Source organism: Peromyscus californicus, unplaced genomic scaffold, assembly GCF_007827085.1.
Source record: "Peromyscus californicus insignis strain IS unplaced genomic scaffold, ASM782708v3 Scaffold_5__1_contigs__length_169319896, whole genome shotgun sequence".
Taxonomy (NCBI): Eukaryota; Metazoa; Chordata; class Mammalia; order Rodentia; family Cricetidae; genus Peromyscus; species Peromyscus californicus.
In genome coordinates this window covers 97731864-97751925 of record NW_026294573.1, presented here as the reverse complement: position 1 = coordinate 97751925, position 20062 = coordinate 97731864, and the positions used below count along the sequence as shown (strand labels likewise).

Below are 20062 nucleotides of genomic sequence, written 5' to 3'. Positions count from 1 at the left end.
ATTTTGTCTGGCAGGGACATGATTCTTTTTCTTTGCCAGGCATATAGGTGGTACTTGGGAAGGATGAAGAAGCTGGCCACAATTCCTATGTGAAGAAAGATGGTTTTTCCTTCTTTCCCTCCCATCTCATCCTCCCCTCCCTCTGTGTCCCACAAGCAGCAGATGCGAAGAGGTGAGAGATACTTCATCTTCATAAAGAGGATTTTAAGAGGACAGATTCACAGGGTTACATTTAGCTCATAAACCATAGCACTAACACACAAAGCTCAGCTTGACAAGAAGTCATATAGAGAAGACCCGTAGGATGTAGCTGACCAGAAGTCCATCACATTCCTAGAGAGCATTGTGGCTGTGAAAACCAGGCAAACGTAATCTTAAGGTTGTTTAGCGGGATTGAGAGCTTGCATCCCAAGCAATAACAACATCACAATTTTCTATGCTTATCAGTCAACCGCGCCAACGTGGATATGCACTCTTCTCACATATTGCAGATTCAGAAATATTATAGAGAAAAGAGGTAGACTGTATAAGAGGGAGTGGTAAACACAACAATCTGATTGGCATGTGCAGTAGAAAACATTAACATTTAATGTAGGGAAAACAGGTGGCACGTAGAATACAGAGGTGTGCGCACCTGCTGCATAAGATTGAATTTTATTTTAATAATAAAACAAGAACTGTAGAGATTTCTGAGCAGTTTAATGACATAGCTAGAGATTTTTGATAGTTACATTGGCTTGGAAATAAGTTAAATGTATACAAGAAAGAATTGATGATGACCCCAAGACCATGCAGAAGAATATTATAATGTTTTTGATATTATTGGCTACACAGATACATGTGGCTTGAATCTCACTGTAGAAGCAAGAATTTAGTTTAGCACTGTGCTTTGCACATGATTTTTTTTTAAAAGAAAGAAGTTCCGCAAACCTCCCAAGGTACCATTATACGTAAAATAATGAGGCTCAGTAGTTAATTTGACTTTATTAAAAGCTTCCAATTATGTTATGAGTCAATAGTAAGTGTTGATTTGTAAGACAACATAAACAAAATTTGCACTTTGAAAATTACATTAAACTAACCTTGAGACAGCTCACAGTATATACCAGATTGGTGTTTAATATATTTATGATCTATTTTGGAAGCCACATTTGCATAGAAAATCTTGACATGTTAACTAAAGGATGTTCTCATTCATTAAACAAATGAAGAAAGATGTTTTAAAAGATGATACATCAATTATTCAAGCACTTACTTATTCACTAATAGTCACTATATGCCAAGCACTGTTCTAGATGCTAGGTGCAGGGTGGGGATAATAGCTTATGCACTTATACTCTACAGAAAGAAAAAGAGTAAGCATTTCCGAAAAGTAATAACGTGTTGAATATTTTGGAGTACTAGTTGCAAAAGAGGGAAAGTAAAAATGGCAAGGACTTCTCTCTGAGAAGATGACAGTTTATTAAAAACCAAGTCCCACATCATTGATGTGGGTGTGTGTTTGGTATCTTTCAAGGCAGGTTTTTGAAGATGAAATCAGAGAAAATGTATAGACCAATGAGTTTGCAAAAAATTAGTTGTTGTAGGTAATTCCAAGGACTTTATTTCTTCTCTATGTGAAATGCACTGTTATTAGTTGAACAGAGAAATGCTATGACTTAACTACTGTCCTAATGGTATTGCTATGTTGCTAAATGATGATCAACTAAAATGTCCAGAACAGAAACAATACCAGTTAGGAGCCCATTCCACAGACAAAAGGTGATGATGGTGTGCGCTGAGAGGTTGATGTAGTAGACAGAGTCTTGCATCTTGATTTGTTTTTATGCTGGAATGGACAGATTTTCTGACTAAGTAGACATTGTTTCTGAGAAGAAGGAGGCACAAGGATGCCTCTAAATAGTGTTGCCTTAGACAACTGGAAAGTTAGGTTTTATATTGCTGTGATAGAACATTGTGACCATATGCAACCTGTGGATGAAATGGTTTATTCCATATCTAAGAGAGACAGGGCAGGAACTTAGAGCAAGAACCTAGAGGCAGGAGCCAGGAAAAATTAGTGATTAATAGCTTGCTCCTTGTAGCTTGCTCACATTGCTTTCTTATAGTGCTCAGAATCACCAGCCCAGGGGTGCCACCACGTACAGTGAGCTGGGCCCTCCTACATCAATCACCAGTCATGAAAACATCCCACAAGCTTGCCCATAGGCCAATCTGATGGCAGGTGTTTTATCAGTCAAGGGTTCCTTTTGTCAAATGACTCTCCATGTGTCAAGTTGACATAAAACAAGCCAGCACAACTGACCCCTTGTCAACTTGACACAAAACTATATCACTACTCAAATGGCATTTGTCTCCAAGATGGCATGTTAATATTAATATCACAATATAAAACATTCTGGCTTTTAAAAGTTCCACATTCTTTAAAAATTCCAACAGTTTAAAAGTTCCATCTCTTTAAAACACCCAGTCTCTTTCAAAGTTTAAAGTTTCTCTAAAACATCCATTCTTTCTAAAATTCTAAAGTCTCTTTTAACTTCCAAAGTCTGTTAATTGTGGGATCCTGTAAAATAAAACATAAATTACATGCTTTTTATTCAAAGAGGAAAGAACTAAGACACAGCTACATTCAAACAAAAGAAAAACCAAAGTCCAAAAGCTCAGTATTTGATATCTGGGACCCATTTGTTATCAACTGGGCTCCAGATGGCCCCCAAAGCACACACAGCTTGTCTCCTAGTCTCAGCTGGGCTCCACTCCATAGCTGCTACTGTACTTGGTGGCCATCCCATGGTATCGGCATCTCCAAAATGCTTGTTTTTAAAAATTTTATTTCATTTAACTAACATTTTCATTTACATACGGACCACCATTTCCCCTCCCTACTCTCCCCTGTTCCCTCCCCCTTGACTCGAATCTACTGCCTCCCCCTATAAATCCAGTTACAGTGAACCTGATAGAAGAGAAAGTGGAAACTAGCCTGAATGTATTGGCAAAGGAGATTACTTCCTGAATATAACACCAGTAACACCCACACTGAGATCAACAACTAATAAATGGAAACTCCTGAAACTGAAAAACTTCTGTAAGGTAAAGGATATTGTCAATAAGACAAAATAGCAGTCTACAGAATGGCAGAAGATCTTTATCAACCCCATGTCTGACAGAGGGCTGATCTCCAAAATATATAAATAACTCAAGAAACTAGACATCAAAATACCAAATAATCCAATTAAAAAATGGGATAGAGAGCTAAACAGAGAATTCTCAACAGAAGAATCTCAAATGGCTGAAATACAATTAAAGAATTGTTCAACATTCTTAGTCATCAGGGAAATGCAAATCAAAATGACTCTGAGATACCATCTTACACCTGTCAGAATGGCTATGATCAAAAACACTGATGACAGCTTATGTTGGAGAGGATGTGGAGAAAGGAGAACATTTCTCTACTGATGGTGGGAGTGCAAACTTGTACAGCCACTTTGGAAATCAGTATGGCAGTTTCTCAGAAAATTGGGAATCAATCTACCTCAAGACCCAGCTATACCAATCTTGGGCATATACCCAAAGGATGCTCAATTATACCACAAGGACACTTGCTCAACTATGTCCATAACAGCATTATTTATAATTGCCAGAATCTGGGAACATCCTTGATGCTCCTCAACTGAAGAATGGATAAGGAAAATGTGGTACATTTACACAATGGAGTATTACTCAGCTGTAAAAAAACAATGACCTCGTGAAATTTGCAGGCAAATGGATGTAATTAGGATAAATCATTCTGAGTGAGGTAACCCAGACCCAGAAAGACAAACTTGGTATGTACTCACTCATAGGTGAGTATTAGGAGTAAAGTATAGGATAACCAATCTACAATCCACAGCTCCAGAGAGACTAGATAACAAAGAGGGTTCAAAGAGGGATGCATGGATTTCCCTGGGAAGGAGAAATAGAAGAGATATCCTGGGTAAACTGGAGCAGGGGTGGGGGTTGGGGAAATGGATATTTAAGGGAGCAGGTTGGCAAGCTGTGTAAGGGAGGCAGGTTGGGGGTAGGATGGAGGGGGAGAGTAACAAAAGAGATGTCTTGATGCGGTGGGGGCGGTGAATTTTGGGGTTAGGAACCTGGTGCCAGGAAAACTTCCAGGAATCCACAAAGATGATCCCAGGTAAGACTCCTAGTAATAGTGGAGAGGGTGCCTGAACTGGCCATCTATTGTAATCAGATTGATGACTACCTAATTGTCAACAGAGAGCCTTTATCCAGCAACTGATGGAAGCATATGCTTGGGTTTCTACTGCAACTGGGCTGCACCTTCACCAACAGTTTTTCCTGGACTCTCTTCAGGGACTCTGATCCTGCCACATGGTGTCAAAACTCAACATCTTTCTATGACTCTTTCAATTTTGGGGCTTCTAGTGCAACTAAAGCTGTGCCTTTGTTAATGGTCCCTCCTGGTCTCTTTCAGTACAAAACCTTAGCTCCTTTTCATGACCCATTGATGCCTTCAAAACCAGTATCACTTGTGAAACTTTCACACATTACCAAGTTTGGCTGCCAGTGTAAGGCACAACATTGGCCACATCTGGACCATAACTTCTTTGTGTTATCCAAAGGAAACACTTCTCAGAAGATTTTGTCTCAGTGATGCTGATTTATTTTTAACCATACTGATTCATTTGCTCCAACTGACCAGTAGAGATTGTCCCAGCAAAGCAAAAGTCTCACTTTAGTGTTTATGATATTTTATTAATCACAGATGATTCTATAGCTCCAGCTAACCAGAACCATAGATTCTTAATTCAAAACATCACATAATAGTTGTAATAAGGTCCTTGAAAAGTTCTCAAACCTCTCCCTGAAACTTCACAAACTAGGCTTTCATTGTGTGCATTGTTCTCAATATTCCCTTGCAACTTCCTATAGAACAATGCATTAGTCTCTGAATACTCAATGCTTTTTCCAGCCCCACATTAAAAAAATCCTCCCACAAACAACAGGGTAAGGTTACCAGCAATAGATAACTCTATGGTACCAATTTCTGTTTTAGGTTTTTTTGTTTGTTTGTTTTTTTTGTTTTGTTTGTTTGTTACAGAGAGCTTTGTTACGAGGAAGAGGGGGATGTGGTACTAGAAAACCATGCCTGGGAAAGAGCATGTGCCATGGGCAGAGAGAAAGATGGCGGGGAAGAGACAGAGCAGAGCAGAGCAGAGAGAGAACAGATAGAGAAGGGGTGGGGTCTGCTGTTTTAGGGTTTCTATTGCTATGGTAAAACACGATGAGCAATTTGGGGAGGAAAGGATTTATTTCATTTACTCTTTCATATACCAGTTCATCACTTAAGGAAGTCAGGGCAGGAACTCAAGGAGGGAACATGGAAGCAGGAACTGATGCAGAGGTCATGGAGGAGTGTGGCTTACAGACTTCTTCTTCATATCTCACTCAGCCTGCCTTCTTATAGTACCCCGGACGACAAGCCCAGGGGTGACACTGACCACAGAGAGCTAGCCTCTCCCCCTTCAATCACCAATTAAGAAGTGCTCCATTGGCCATTTTGGTTGGGAGCATTTTCTCAATCATGGTTTCCTCTCCCCAAATGACTTTAGCTCCTGTCAAGTTGACATAAAGCTAGCCAACCCAAATGGGGTTACTGTTAATTGAGAAAATGAAAATGATAAAACAAATCAGGTTTGAGGCTGAAGAGAATAATCTAGTTCTATTTTGTGAATGTTAAGTTTGAGATAATTTATCAACATCAAAATGTAGACGTAAAGTAGATAATTATCATCTAGAGTTAATATATGAAGTCTATGCAGGAGATACAAATTTGGGTATCAAGAGCCTATGCATGGTAGTTAAGAAGAGCCAATGAGCTGGGTGGCGGTGGTGCACACCTTTAATCCCAGCACTCGGGAGGCAGAGCCAGGTGGATCTCTGTGAGTTCAAGGCCAGCTTGGTCTCCAGAGCAAGATCCAGGACAGGCACCAAAACTACACAGAGAAACTCTGTCTTGGGAAAAAAAAAACCAACGAGACTATAGTGAATACTGTAGAAGAGCAGAAGTCCAAGGGAAATGTCTGGGGCACTGTAACAGGTGGGGGTGGCACATTTCCCTTGACATGGGGAAATAGTATGCTGCACTCTAGATGCCGAGTAAAAAGGTCATGAAGGGTCTCAAATGCTTCTAACAAACTGAATTAAATAAAGGGCTTAAAGTGAAGTGTTGGTTTAGAAATGTGTGGCTTGCTGGTGACGTCTGTAGGGTATTTTATGAAAGTTTTCAGCCCAGCGGCTCAGAGCACCAGCTTCAGGAAGAAGGCAAAGAGAGAAGCTGGGCATAATTCTTTTTTAGAGGATTATACTATGAAAAAGAAAACAATGAATATTGATGGAGGCTGAAAATTAAATAAAACACTGCTTGAGTGTTTTACTCATGTGTATATAGTGTATATACTCCTACATACATATGTATGTACATTCTGGTGGTGTAGATACACTGGCATTTATACTAGGAATGACTCAGCAGAAGTAGAAAATGTGTTGATATAGGAAAAGATACAAGAACATTTCCAATATGACACTCTTGAGGAGGATAATAGGGTTGCACTTAAGGCATACATGGGGAATGACATACTTTCTTTTCCTTTGATAAGAGACTGAAGTCAGAGAGAGTATACGGGTTGGGGGCGGGGCACAGGTAGGTGTTGAGTAGATGTTGAGTAGATGTCATCAGGAAGTTTGTGTGAGGTCTAATGACTGATTAAATGCAATTAGGGTATTTAAAAATAAATTATAGAGGGCTGAAGAAATGACTCCATGGTTAAGAGCACTCCCTGCTCTTGCAGAGGACCTGAGTTCAGTTCCCAGGACACACATGGCGGCTCACAACCATGCTAAGTCTAGTTCCAGGGTATGTGACAGTTCTGACCTTCACAGGCACCAAGCATGCACATGGTGCACAGACACACATGCAGACAAAATATTGGTACACAAAATAAAATACATAAACCTACAATAATTTTAAAAATTAAAAAGTAAGTCAGAGATCCAATTAGATCTCCCTCCTTTAATTCAGTGAGAGAAATTTTATTGTATTTTCAAAATGAAGTAGAAAGGTATTTTGAAAAGACAGTAAGTTAAGGACTTTCCTAAGAAACGATTAAGATAAATTTTAGTGGATCAGTATTTTGCTCTTCCACTAGAGTTTTGGAGTCAGTTCTAAAACTACCCGGGCCTGGCTTTTTTCAATTGCAATTTTCCTTTTTTATTCCTTGAAAATTTCATCCCCACTTCAATAAAATCTAACCTGGAGTTCAGGTGTAGTCCTGGGAACTAGAGTTGGGTTATTGGTGGGGGTTGCAATTTGAGAGAGGGAGTTATTAGAATACAAGTGAAATGAAAATAGCGAGGGGGAACACTGGGGACAGAAAGGTTCAAGCAGGTAGTGGAGTGATGGGAACAGGAAATGAGGGGGCAGGGGCAGGGGCAGGGCTAGCCAGAATGAACTGTGCGTGAAGAAGCTGCATGGGAGTCGGATCCTGCAACCCAAGTAAGAAATAAAATAAGAGTGGATAGTAGAACACCCATGAGATGAAATGAGAGAGGGAGCAATACTAGGAGCTAAAGGTTTAAGTGGGGATTGGGGAATAGAGTGGCAGAAAGAAGGAACAGCAGGCAGATTAACCAAAGCTAAGGATGTATGGCGAAGCCTTAAGAAGCCCCACTACTTTGTGAACTAATTAAAAGTGTATCAGCAACAACAAAAAAGGAAGTTTGAACAGAGGTACCCTGCCTGAGTGAACAATGCTGCTTCCACACAACACGAGTTATTAAATGAAAATCTTAGTACTAGGCATGGATTACCTCTCTATGAGTTATTGGTCAGGGAGGCCCCAGATATCCAAAACAATATAGGCTATTATCATTACTCTTGGCTGTCCAACAGAACTAGATGGTAAGGTCTTATAGCTGAGATACTACACACATAGGTTTCAGGATATTGAGAAATCAATTTTGAACTTGTCAGAAAACTCTATTTGCTGGCTAGTTTTCATAGAGCTGGAAAATGCTATTCTGGCTGCCAGCAGAGGGAGGGGATTTCATCAAGGGGATTACCTAAGTGGACCCTGCACGCTACAATACTGACCTATAAGGTAAGATGTGCTCATTATGCAATAGTGATACGGCTGTTTATGGGATGGGGGTGGGGGCTAACTAACCACTCTCTGGATTGGATCTGAGGCTTGTTCCACAGGAAGGAATTCGTGCCTGGGAGTACAAACATGGTCAAAAGCCATGGTTAGGGAAATAATGGTCCCTGGTGTTTCACTAAATGGTCAGGTTGTCAAGCTGCCCTATGAATATTTATGTTTATATTCATAGATTTTTGTGGCTTTCAACCTCAGTCAGGAAAGAATGTAATTCTTTAATGACATTTCCAGCTTCTCAGTTAAGCTTTTCCCCTTTCTGGGTCAACTTTGGCAAATGATTTTATTCTGGGAATTCATTGCTATTGAGCTGTATAAAGTAGTAGATGTGCTAAGGTTCTTGCTTAGTTTCTTCTCAATTGAATGTGCTTTTTATTTTGTTCATTCTAATTAATTTCTAGGTTTTCCTGTCTTTCCCTTTTCTATTTTATGTCAATGAGGACATATTTGTGATCATAATTTCTTCTATAATAGACATTTAATCTATAAACAGCGTCAAATATAGCATGCTTATTTCCTTTTGTATTATAGGAAAGAGAGTTGTTTTTCTTTTGTGGGGGAAATGTTTAAGTGATTTCTATAAATGCTCAATGGACAAGAAAGTATTTTTTATTTTGGCTTCACATATAAAATAAAGCTTGTTAACTACATTTTTAGAGATCTTGTATATTCTTCATTTGTTTCTTAGGAGATCTGATGAAAATATAAACAAACATTTCATTTTGCATGTGTGCTTACATTATTTTCCATTTGAAAAATACCTTAGCTGTCATATAATTTGATGCATTTTTATTTAGTGTAGTTTGTCTAATAAGTTTGAAAATATTGTCCTGTTCTTTCTTTCTGTATGTTTTTAATACAGTCAGATTGATTAGATCTGTATCACCAGAAATGATTTTTTTTAATCAAAATTATACAAATGGTTACTACAGCTTTCTAATATATAGGGTTTTTAAACAATATATTGAATACTTTTCACATTTGGAAGTTAGTGAATCACACAGCCATAATGTTTTGAACAAAACTAAACAGAACATCCTTTAATAATGGATTTCTATTCCTGAAAGACAGCTGTCAGCTGGGGCTAATAAGGGTCTGATTTTCTGGGGTGGGGGGCAGGACGACATCCCATCCTCACATGTGGGTACATATGCACCTGTGCCATTTATCTTCCTATTCACCTTCCTGTTCATGCGTTACTGGCATTTCAGTTTGTGGCACTGTTCAAGGCGTTCATAGCACTCAAGTTCATTGTGACAGTGTATAAAAGTTTCTTGGCAATGTGTTTAGAACAAATATTTAATTTGCAGTAACAGAGATTACTTTTTAAATAGCTAACTTTAATTTATGAAGGAAATACACTTTCAAATTGCATCAGGTCACCCACGATTCTTTTCTTTGTATCTTTAGAATTGTCTGTAATTTAAAGATTTGGAATTTTGAATCATCCAACTAGGTGCATTTTTGGCGATATGGTCTATGTTGTGCAATCTCTGTGGTGGTAGGCAATTTGATCACATCTGTATGAATTACATTTATGGTTTCTTCAAATTTTCTACTAGTCAATTTTAGTACTTTGTGTTTTAGTAGAAAACGACTTATTGATATTTCTAATGACGCCAAATTTATTTGCATTCTGTTCTTTCAAAAGAAAAATCTGCTTTAATATGTTATGTTTACTTTCTCATTGCCAATTACGTTTTTGCAAGTATGATTTGAAGAGGTTTGCTTATTTTAAGGAAGCTTGGTTGGGTCTGATAGTTCAAGCCTATAGTCCCACTACTCAGGAGGTGCAGGAAGGAAGTTCACAAGTTCAAGTCCTTACCCAGACAGCAGAGTAAACTGAAGGCCAGGCCAGGGAATACGGGGAGAATCTATCTACAAACAAACACTCTTCACAGGCTGGAGGTACAGTGTACGGTGCTTTCCTCATGCTTGGGAGCCTGAGTTCGATACTCAATATTGCAAAAAAACAAAACCACACAACAAATGAGCAACAGCAGTAAGAAAAAGACAAAACAGCCCTTGGATTTACTTGATTCCATCACTTTGATGTTTTATCACATGGCTTATATCTTATATGTTTGGTTAATCGTAAAATTTCTTTTTTTTTTCCACTCATGTTTACTACATAATTTTAGAACTGGATCATTGAGAGCTATCTGCCTAACTGTACTTATTACTTTGGTCATATACAAACTAACAGCTTGAGCTTTTGCTTTCAAAATGGCTAAGAACCGTGGTAACTGAGATGGTTTGAGCTTTGGCTTCTTGCACTTTCACAAAGGAAAATCTGCTTCCTAATTTAATAGCCTGTTTTAAGCAAGTAAATATTCCAGGTACAAATTAGAAAAAGTCAGCATACATTTTCTATGGAATGGTAACTGCTGTGTTTATCTTAATTTTTTATGAATTTCATTATTTGTATTTTACCTAATTCAATTTATCTGAATAAGTCACATTACTCCAGTCTGCCCCCTGCATCTCCATAATTATGTATTCTATCTCTCCTTCCTTGAGAGATCCTCCCCTCCCCCATAGTCCTGTACTCTATACCCAGCTTCCATGGTTATAAGGATTGCAGCATGCATATATATACATATACATACAAATATATATATATTTGACACATATTGCTTTGTCTGGGCATTTTTTTTTAACCATACTGATCTTTTACTTGTATTTTGTGGCTTCTGATTATGGTGATATTCTATTTGTACTGAAATGTGATTTTATTCGTATGTTAATAAATAAAGTTGCCTGGGGGGTCAGAGCTAATAGCAAGCCGTAGCAGAAGTCTGGCAGTGGTAGCACACACTCTTAATCCCGATCACATGACAGGCAGATCTCTGTGTGTTCAAGGATACAGCCGGCACGGAGATATACGTCTTTAATCTCAATACCAACCATAGATGACCTGGAGGTCTGTATAGACAGGCAGTGACAAGGAGGTCATGTGGTTGGGTTTACAACCAATGAGAAGGCAGAACAGAAAGTCACTAAAAGGACAGACACACAGGAAGTAGGTCTCTTGCTGAGAGGAAGGACAGCAGCGGCAGTAGGGTAAGAAAGGGTTTTTAGCTCTTAGCTATTGCTCTGACCTCTTGGGCTTTTAACTCTGCAATTGGCTCTGTGTTTCTTACTTAATAAGATGGTTACATCTACATCTGATTTTGTGTTTTATTTTTGTGTTTCTTCATTGATTTATTTATTTTTAAATTCTGGTTTGTTTTTCTTAGTATGCTTGTTTATTTTCTAAAGAAAGAGAAAAAGAAGACATGAAAGTTAGAGGAGGTGAGGAGGATCTTTGAGGGGATGGGAGAAGGGAAATTGTGATCAGAGTATATTTTATGAATTTTCAAAACAAAAATAAAAAAATAATGATTTTTATTTGTCTTATTTGGCATATAGAGTTTTTGTTCGTTTGTTTGTTTTTCGAGACAGGGTCTCTCTGTGTAGCTTTGCGCCTGTCCTGGAACTCACTTGGTAGTCCAGGCTGGCCTTGAACTCACAGAGATCCGCCTGGCTCTGCCTCCCGAGTGCTGGGATTAAAGGCGTGCGCCACCACCACCTGGGGGCATATAGAGTTTTTAAAACATGTGTATTAGAAATTTGTGTTTTGTTTTTGCTTTTGAAATAATTGTCTTCACTAGGCTGTTTAAAAGCTTTGCCGTCTTTGTATGTCTTCTTTCATACCCAACTATTCACACATCATATACTGACTTCCACTGTGCTCTTCCTTGGCTCGTGAACTCTTTGTCTATCAAATGTTCTCACTTGTTTTCTGCTTCTTCCACATGGCTCTATTTTCTTTGCACCCCCCTCTGCCACTACGGCAGTCCATTCATCATATCTGTACATGGGAATATCTATCTTCTCTATAAAGCCTTAACGTTCATTTTCCCCTTGGGAAATTTCTTAGTTCATTAACAAAATCTGCATCCTCATTCTCTCATACCTTGAAAAATGAGCTGACTTTTCCCCTCATGATCATCTCATTATATTAATATTTTTCCTCTGATAAATGGGAGATCTGTTCTTCCTCTATAAAGCTCTATTAATAGTCTTTCCTGTAAGGATTAATTTTGACCTTTTGTCTTTGCTCAATTAGCAGTATATTTTCTTTCTTCCTTTTCCTCCTCTTTGAGACAAGGTTTCACATAGCCCAAGCTAGCCTTGAATTCCCTATGTGGCTGAGAATGACCTTGAACTCCTAATCCTCCTGCCTCTGCCTCCAAGTGCTAGATTTACAGACATACTCCACTATGCCTAGCACTGGTTAGAAATCGGTAACACTATTATTACTGATATTCCAACTCCCAATGCACCAGCACCATCTAGTTCTATTTAGGTTTATTGGGCTTATTTGTCAGGTTTTTTTATTCTTACACACTCAACCTGAATTTTCATTTCTTGTTCTGTTTTTATTCAGCCCCAGAGATACTACTTCTTTAATTAAAAATGTTTTTCATTTATATTATTTATTTATTTATTTATTTATTTATTTATTTATTTATTTATTTATTTTTGTGTGTGTGTGTGTGCACATGTGTTTCTGCATTTGGACATTTGTGTGCATCTCAGTAAGCATAAGAAGATTATCGCCTTTAGTTGCAAGTGCCTTTACCCACTGAACCATTTCAGCTGGTTTATTACTGCTTCTCTGTTACTTCTCCAGTTTCTCTGCATACTAGTACCTTGTGAAATCCAACTATTTATGACCTTTAGTCCCTTTATTTTTTAAGCTCTCTTTTATTATCTCACTGATTTCTTGCATTCCTGGAGGACTTTTCTCCATTCTCATGTCTGTTTCTAGCTCAGTTTGCATTCTTGGCTTGTTTTTACAGATGTAGACCCTTGTATCTGTTTCTTTATATGTTAATAAGAGTTTAAACATTTTATCCAGAGAGCTAACTTGAAAACGCAGTGCACTATTGTTGAATGCACCTATTGCCAACCCCATCAAAATGTGCCGTTTTGATTTTAGTTCTTTGTTTATGAGACAAGTCTCCAAGTTAGCCATCAACTCTATGTTGTTTCTTAACCTACCTGCAAAACAACTCTTTGTACCCTTAGGCCTTCTCATAGCTTAAAGTGTAAGTATTCTCAAAGTGTCAGTTGATTAACCCCATCTTTGACATTTTAGACAACAGGATCCCTGAAAGCATGAGATTCAACATATTTTACATGGAAAAAGCAGTAGTGTCATAGTATTGCTGTTAAGAATGAATGAACCCTGCCTTTGCTGGTCAGCTCCATCGCACAGGCTGTCAAGCTGAAGAGACATTCATCTGTCACATGGAGTCAGCTTTGAATCTTAGGCATAGGAACTTCAGTGTTTGGCCAGGGGAACTTCTCCATAGTGTCTGTGTGGCAAATGCAGTTAAATATATATCTTCTCAGAACAGACAAGTATCTTAAAGCATTCAATGCTTTGCCAAAAGAATGAACTCAATCAGCCAGGAAGCTTTTGCATTTTCAGTTTATAGAGTGTTTAAAGCATTAAGATTCTAATATGTTTCCTTCTGAATAATGGATAAGATACAAAAATAGAAATTAGTTCAATGGAAAAACTCTCTGATGATAAGGAACTCAATAGGAGCTAGAAATTGCTAAGTTTTGAGCCTCAGAGCACTGGGTGCCAATATAATGTAACCATTGATATTGTTGTATTTTAAAACAACATATAAGCTCATCTTTTTAAAAACACTTCCACTAGTAAATGGACAATATCATCTCAACCATAAATATATGCACACATGTATTAATCATCTGGGTCTGTATTTGGCCAATACTTGCAATATTCAGTTATAAGCAAAACTTCTTAGTGGAAGGAGAGCTGCTGACATCCTTGAATTTTCTCAAGAGAGGAGAAAATTACTGAAAAATGCAAGTCATATTGCAGTATGTTTTGTGCTGTGCTGTTGTTGATGTGTGGGAAGAAGAGGCTGTAGCTAGAAATCTGACACAGGGCTCAGGTGCCTATCTTTGCTTTGATGTTCTGTACATGGCAAGTAGACACCTTTTCTGTTCTTTTTTTCTCTCCCATATACCACACAGATGTGAGATTTGTTTCATATCCCAGTTGCTTTCTTTATTCTGCGGGTTTTGTTGTGGACTTTGTCTCTTGATAATTGTGGTTTGCTACCACTCTTTGGCTGTTCCTGGTTGTGTTGTATGCTGCCTTAACTCACATGCTGGTTCTTTAGATCTATCAGGAATGCCAGTATCAGTGCTGATTTCTCTTCCAGTATTGCTGGGGCACAGTTCTGGAAATGGAACATTACAGAGTATTTACCAGTCAGACATTCCTCTGAAAGGTTACAGGGTGTGGAGAATGGAGCAGTCCTAAGGCAGATCTAGAATCCAGAGTAGAGCTGTAACATTGCTCTCTACGGATTCAGAGCTTTTTGGTCTATCTCCAAATTTTACAATAGAAGCATATGAAGTAAAAATGTGAACAAAGAATACAATTCCCTTTCAGGCAAATGACAACTTGGAAGCTCCCCTAATGTGGAGAAATTCTCCAGTGTAAAACCTGCTGGATTCTGAATCCTTCTGCATTCATCAAAATGAGGTCTCACGGTAATGTGCATTTTCCAGTGTTCCTTATCTGAGGTCGTCATGACTTAGAACAAATTTTAGACTCAACTCATCTCATTCCTTAAGCAACCCAGGAGAGAAATGGTCAAAGGGTTTCAGTCAACTGTCCAGGGACAAGGTTTCCTAATGGACACACATAAAACTCTACAACATGCATTTCTTCTATACGTACCAACTCCCCAAGTGTTCCAGCAGAGAAATTTAAGCTAAGAGGGTCACAGTCAGACAGAAAAAGTCATCCATAAGAATGTATTTTCCTTGGGGCACTTAAGGAATCAGTGCTGAGCAGCAGCATCTAGCCTGGGGCTTCCATGTTCAGTGCAACTGTATTTCTCTTAAAGTTCATGGAGAAACCTACATGCCAACCAGCCACCTGGGGGTTGGTACTTAGGAGATTTTTTACAATGGGCAATTTTGCCTCTTGATTTTAAATAGCATATGACTGAAAATATAAATTACAAAGTTTGCAAAGTCCTAACTAAGGAAGGTTTATATTAATCCTGAAAGTACCCTAGAATGTGGATAAGGTAAACTGGTTTAACAATAAATTTAAAGGTTATACAATTTAAATACCTTTGACCAGTTTGAAATGCTACTACATGATAGTGCTAATAGGTAGAAGTATCCAAAATTAGAATTATATCATGAATATCATGAAACCTCAAGTTTATTTTTGAAAATTTTATAGTGTTCAGGAATAGACATGGACATGGACATGGCACCACCATTGATTTAAAGATATTTTTTTTGTAACATGTGCTTTAGCATTTCCCCCTAGAGTTTTCTAGTATTTCTTGATACCTGGCATATAATAGATTCTTAACAATATGTGCAGAATCAATGATTAAATTAAAAAATTGCTACTAAGGGAAGGCCAGTGAATCTCAGTATTGCCTGGCCATGGAAACCTAAAGACAAACACAGTTAGGAGGGAAAAGGGTCTTCAGCATGTTGGATCACACCAACTAAAGGGATAGTGTAGGAATGGCAGATGGCAGAGGATACACAGTAGCAGAAGTAGTAGTAAGGAAAACGGATAAAAATCAGATGACTTTATTCTCTCTTGCACAGAAGAGGGATTGGGAGCTTTCTGAAAGCCAAGTCCAATGCTCTGTGGTCCCAGTCAAGGGCATGGCCCAAAGTTAGTAACTTAGGCAGATGTATGAGTAAACAGATGACTTTGTCCAATTGATAGAATTCTTGCAGAATACCAAAATGAAATGCAGAAGCTGTTTAAAGAAGAGATTATTCATCCTACTCAGTAATTTAAAGCTGGATTATAGGGTTGGACCTGGTGGCACAGGTCTGTGATCCCAGCTACTTGAGAGGCTGAAGTAGGAGAATCACAAGTTCAATGTCACTCTGGGATATAGAGCAAGTATAGGCTAGATCAGTGATCAGCCAATTGAACCTAGACAGACCCTATCTAAAAATACAAAGTTAAAACAAACAAACAAACAGAAACAGGTCTGGGAAAGTAGCTCATTGGTAAAATGCTTATCCAGCATGTGTGAGACCCAAAGTTCAACGTCTAGTCAAATAAACAAACAAACAACCACAAAAAAACACTAAAATAACCAGCATTTCTGTGACGATTAACTAAAAAGTAAAAAATGTCCTAGGTCAGGGAGATGAAGATGTCTGTGTCTAGGCTCTTGGATTCTTAAAGGATAATCACCCTTGATGGGACCATTTTAAATCAATGAGTTCTTTCCCAGAGAACAATGGATTCATTTACACTCAGGGCTTCCAGGTAAGCATGAGTAATCAGAATCCCAGAAGCAGCAGGTAAAATCAGTCTTTGCTTTCACCAGAGTCTGAGAAGGAGGAAATGTAATAATTTCTTGTATCCTGATAGTTTAAAATATTTTTTCAAGGCTTGTATACTGTGTTGCTTTATTCTGCTAATTAGTTACAGGACTGTAGTTTTATAAATAAGTCTAGGCTAATGTTCTGTTTCCACTGACATCCATTAGGCACATGAAATGCAAACTCTTTAGTCTGGCATAAAAACCATATGTGGTATGCTGTGTTTACTGTTCTAGAAACAGCTCCAGTCCTCTTAATATGCAATTAATCCTTAAATTATGTTACATTTCTTGGTCAGGCCTTAATAAATTCACATATTGCATTTTCTATGCTTGTGAATTAGTTCCAAATTGTTGCAGAATATTTGTTTAACTATGCAAAGATGTGTTGTATTTGTTTAACTGTGTAAAGATGTGTTCCATTTGTTTATGTTACAAAATATTTGTTTAACTGTGTAAAGATGTGTTGCTGTTTTATCTTGCCTGACTAAGGCACCTGATTGGTCTGTTAAAAGCTGAACAGTCAATAGTGAGGGAGGAGGTATAGGCAGAACCTCTGGGCAGGGAGAGTAAGCTCCCAGTTAAACACAGCTCTTAGCAGGCCAGCAAGCTTAAGGTTCTCTCACAGACCAGAGGAGCGGGTGGAGCCAGCCACCAGAGCTTCAGGGTAGGGGACCTAGCTGCTGCTTAGCAGTTTAAGGTTTGGCTTAAGTGGTCAGAGAATGAACAGGTCCAAAGTGAAAAAAAAACCAAAAACCAAAAAACCAACCCTTTAAACAGGTTACAGTGTATCTAGGTGCTTAAGAGAGAAAGGAAAAAATGGGTATAGATAGTCCTAGGGAAAAAATAGTTTAAAAATAATCAAGTAGTCTTTAAAGAAAAAGTAAAGTAATATAAAAAGAATAAGCCATGTAAAGATGGGAATTATACAGAGAGTCTGGATTCTGTATTGTGCTTATTGACTTTGAATATTTTTGAATGCTGATGAGTAAATGGCAGTTACTGAGAGAATGGGATTGTAAAAGGAACTGCTGAATTAAACCAGCCTAGATATTTTAGGGATGTCTTAACTTTAAAATGGAATTCAGAAAACGTATTGCATTGTAGGAGAGGTTATGCTCTTGTTTCCCCAGGAAATGAAAGGCTGTGGATTACTTCAAAATTAATAGAGGCAAGATTTGATTAGGGGAGATCTCTGAAAATCTTGGCTGTAGACATAAAGAAATAAACCTAGAAAAACTATAAGACATGTGACGTACATACTGATCCCTTGATATGAGAACAGCTCAGAGACTGGGTGAGACATGATAAATCTTGTTGGCTACAGAGTCCTCATGACTTATTATTACATGCCATCCTTTCATATGACATGGATAGAGGTTTGGTTATACAGTCCAAATAAACTTACAAAGTTGACAGATATCTTCTACCTGCTCAAACATAAAACAAAAATCGTCATTGGCTGGCTTGTATAAAACACACAGTCCATACTTGTGTTAATGCAGATATGTATGTTACCTTTGAAAGTTTGTGTGTTTTCAGAGAAAGGGGACCAGATACCAATGAAAATGGGTGATCTACCCTTTCATAGTGCCTGGGCTGCAGTTTCCTCAGAATTCTGCATTCAGAATAGCTTCAAGGATGCTAGCTGAGATGGTCTAGCCTCACAGACTATTCTAGTCAGGAGGGCAGATAAGCCTTACAGTTTCCCATTATACAAAGACTGGACAACAAATGTTATAGCTAGTTTTCTTAGGACTTGACCATTATCTCAAAATTTTCAGGGTCCCCTGGGGATGCTGTTACCCTAAGACAACAGGAAATAGTCTAGAGAATACAAAGTCCATATTCTCAAGAGGTGGGGTGGGTAGTTTTTGATCATTTGGTGGATTATGGATGTTTGTCATCATTTAGTGAGGATATAGGAATATAGAATAAAAAGACAACTATTAGCCGGGCGGTGGTGGCGCACGCCTTTAATCCCAGCACTCGGGAGGCAGAGCCATGCGGATCTCTGTGAGTTCAAGGCCAGCCTGGGCTACCAAGTGAGTTCCAGGAAAGGTGCAAAGCTACACAGAGAAACCCTGTCTCGAAAAACCAAAAAAAAAAAAAAAGACAACTATTTATCTCAAATATTTTACATTGGTATGGATTTTTGTATAGTGCTACAAATTGAACACTATTTTTGTTATATTGTATGTATATTTCTATTCCTGTTTATGGCATTGTACCTATGTATCTCATTTAAAAATGTAATATAAAATTCTAGTCCTTGAAAGCCATTATTACAAACTGTTTAGAATAATTAAGAAATGCAGGTTAGTAGCTAGTTGTCTATAACAACCAGACTTGTAGTCATGTTAGGTATGTTTTCAAGGTTAAACAGATACATTTTAGATAGATAGGTGATCTTCAAATGCTTCAGAGATCTGCAGAATATGACATTTAAGATGTTTAATAACCTAAGGCGTTTCATGACAGTGAGACATGTCTGCTCCTGGCAGCACCAATTACTTAATAAAGAGATGTTAGGCATCAAAGAACCTCCATATGGAGTTTGCTTTCATTGTAGCAAAGCTAGCAATTTGGGCAAGAAGCTGCCTTTGTCTTGATTGCTGACAGTATACTGTACAAACTGGACAAGCAGGACACAAGAGAAAGTGACTGCCAAACTTTGCCAAGACAAGGTAGGATAGTCCTTCAAAAGAAGTCTGTCAGAAACTCTAGGCTTGCAGACCAAAGATGGATGCTCCAATGTTGTAGAGGAACCTTGGGTGACTGTCCAGGTAGCCAGATGTCTTTGTCATTTCTATAGTTTTGGAAGTTGTTTGCTCTGCACTTCCTGTTTACTCACATAATTTATATCCTCAGGTCTCTGATGAAGTTGAAGACAACATTACATAAGAGATGTTATGTTTATAAGGCCGAAAAATATAAAATCTTAAATTGTTTATCTAAGAAAATGTTTTAAGGTCTAAAAAAATAATTTTGGGTTGGTAATACAAGTTAAGATAGAAAGTAAATTAGGTATACAACTTTAGAATCATGAAGATAGGATAGATAATGGAGTAATTCTTTCCTGATAATTGTTTTTATTGTATATAGTTTTACTATGCTAAAGCTAAAATGCTGGGGATGTCTTTCTGTATGCTGTGAACATGTTGCTCTGATTGATTGATACATAAAATGCTGATTGGCCAGTAGTCAGGCCGGAAGTGTAGTATAGGCGGGATAAGCAGAGAGGAGAATGCTGGGAAGTGGAAGGCTGAGTCAGGAGATGCTGCCAGCCACTGCCACCATGAGAAGCAAGATATAAAGTACTGGTAAGCCACAAGCCACATGGCAACTTATAGATTAATAGAAATGGGTTAATTTAAGATATAAGAACTAGATAGCAAGAAGCCTGCCATGGCCATACAGTTTATAAGTAATATAAGT

The 20062-nt window shown here is 38.1% G+C and overlaps 1 protein-coding gene across 1 annotated transcript in view; it reads right to left on the bottom strand.

Annotated features, from left to right (window-relative positions):
• Grin3a (glutamate ionotropic receptor NMDA type subunit 3A) overlaps positions 1 to 20062 on the bottom strand; it is a 197043-nt gene that overhangs the window by 122870 nt on the left and 54111 nt on the right. The gene's annotated exons all lie outside the window — the stretch shown is intronic.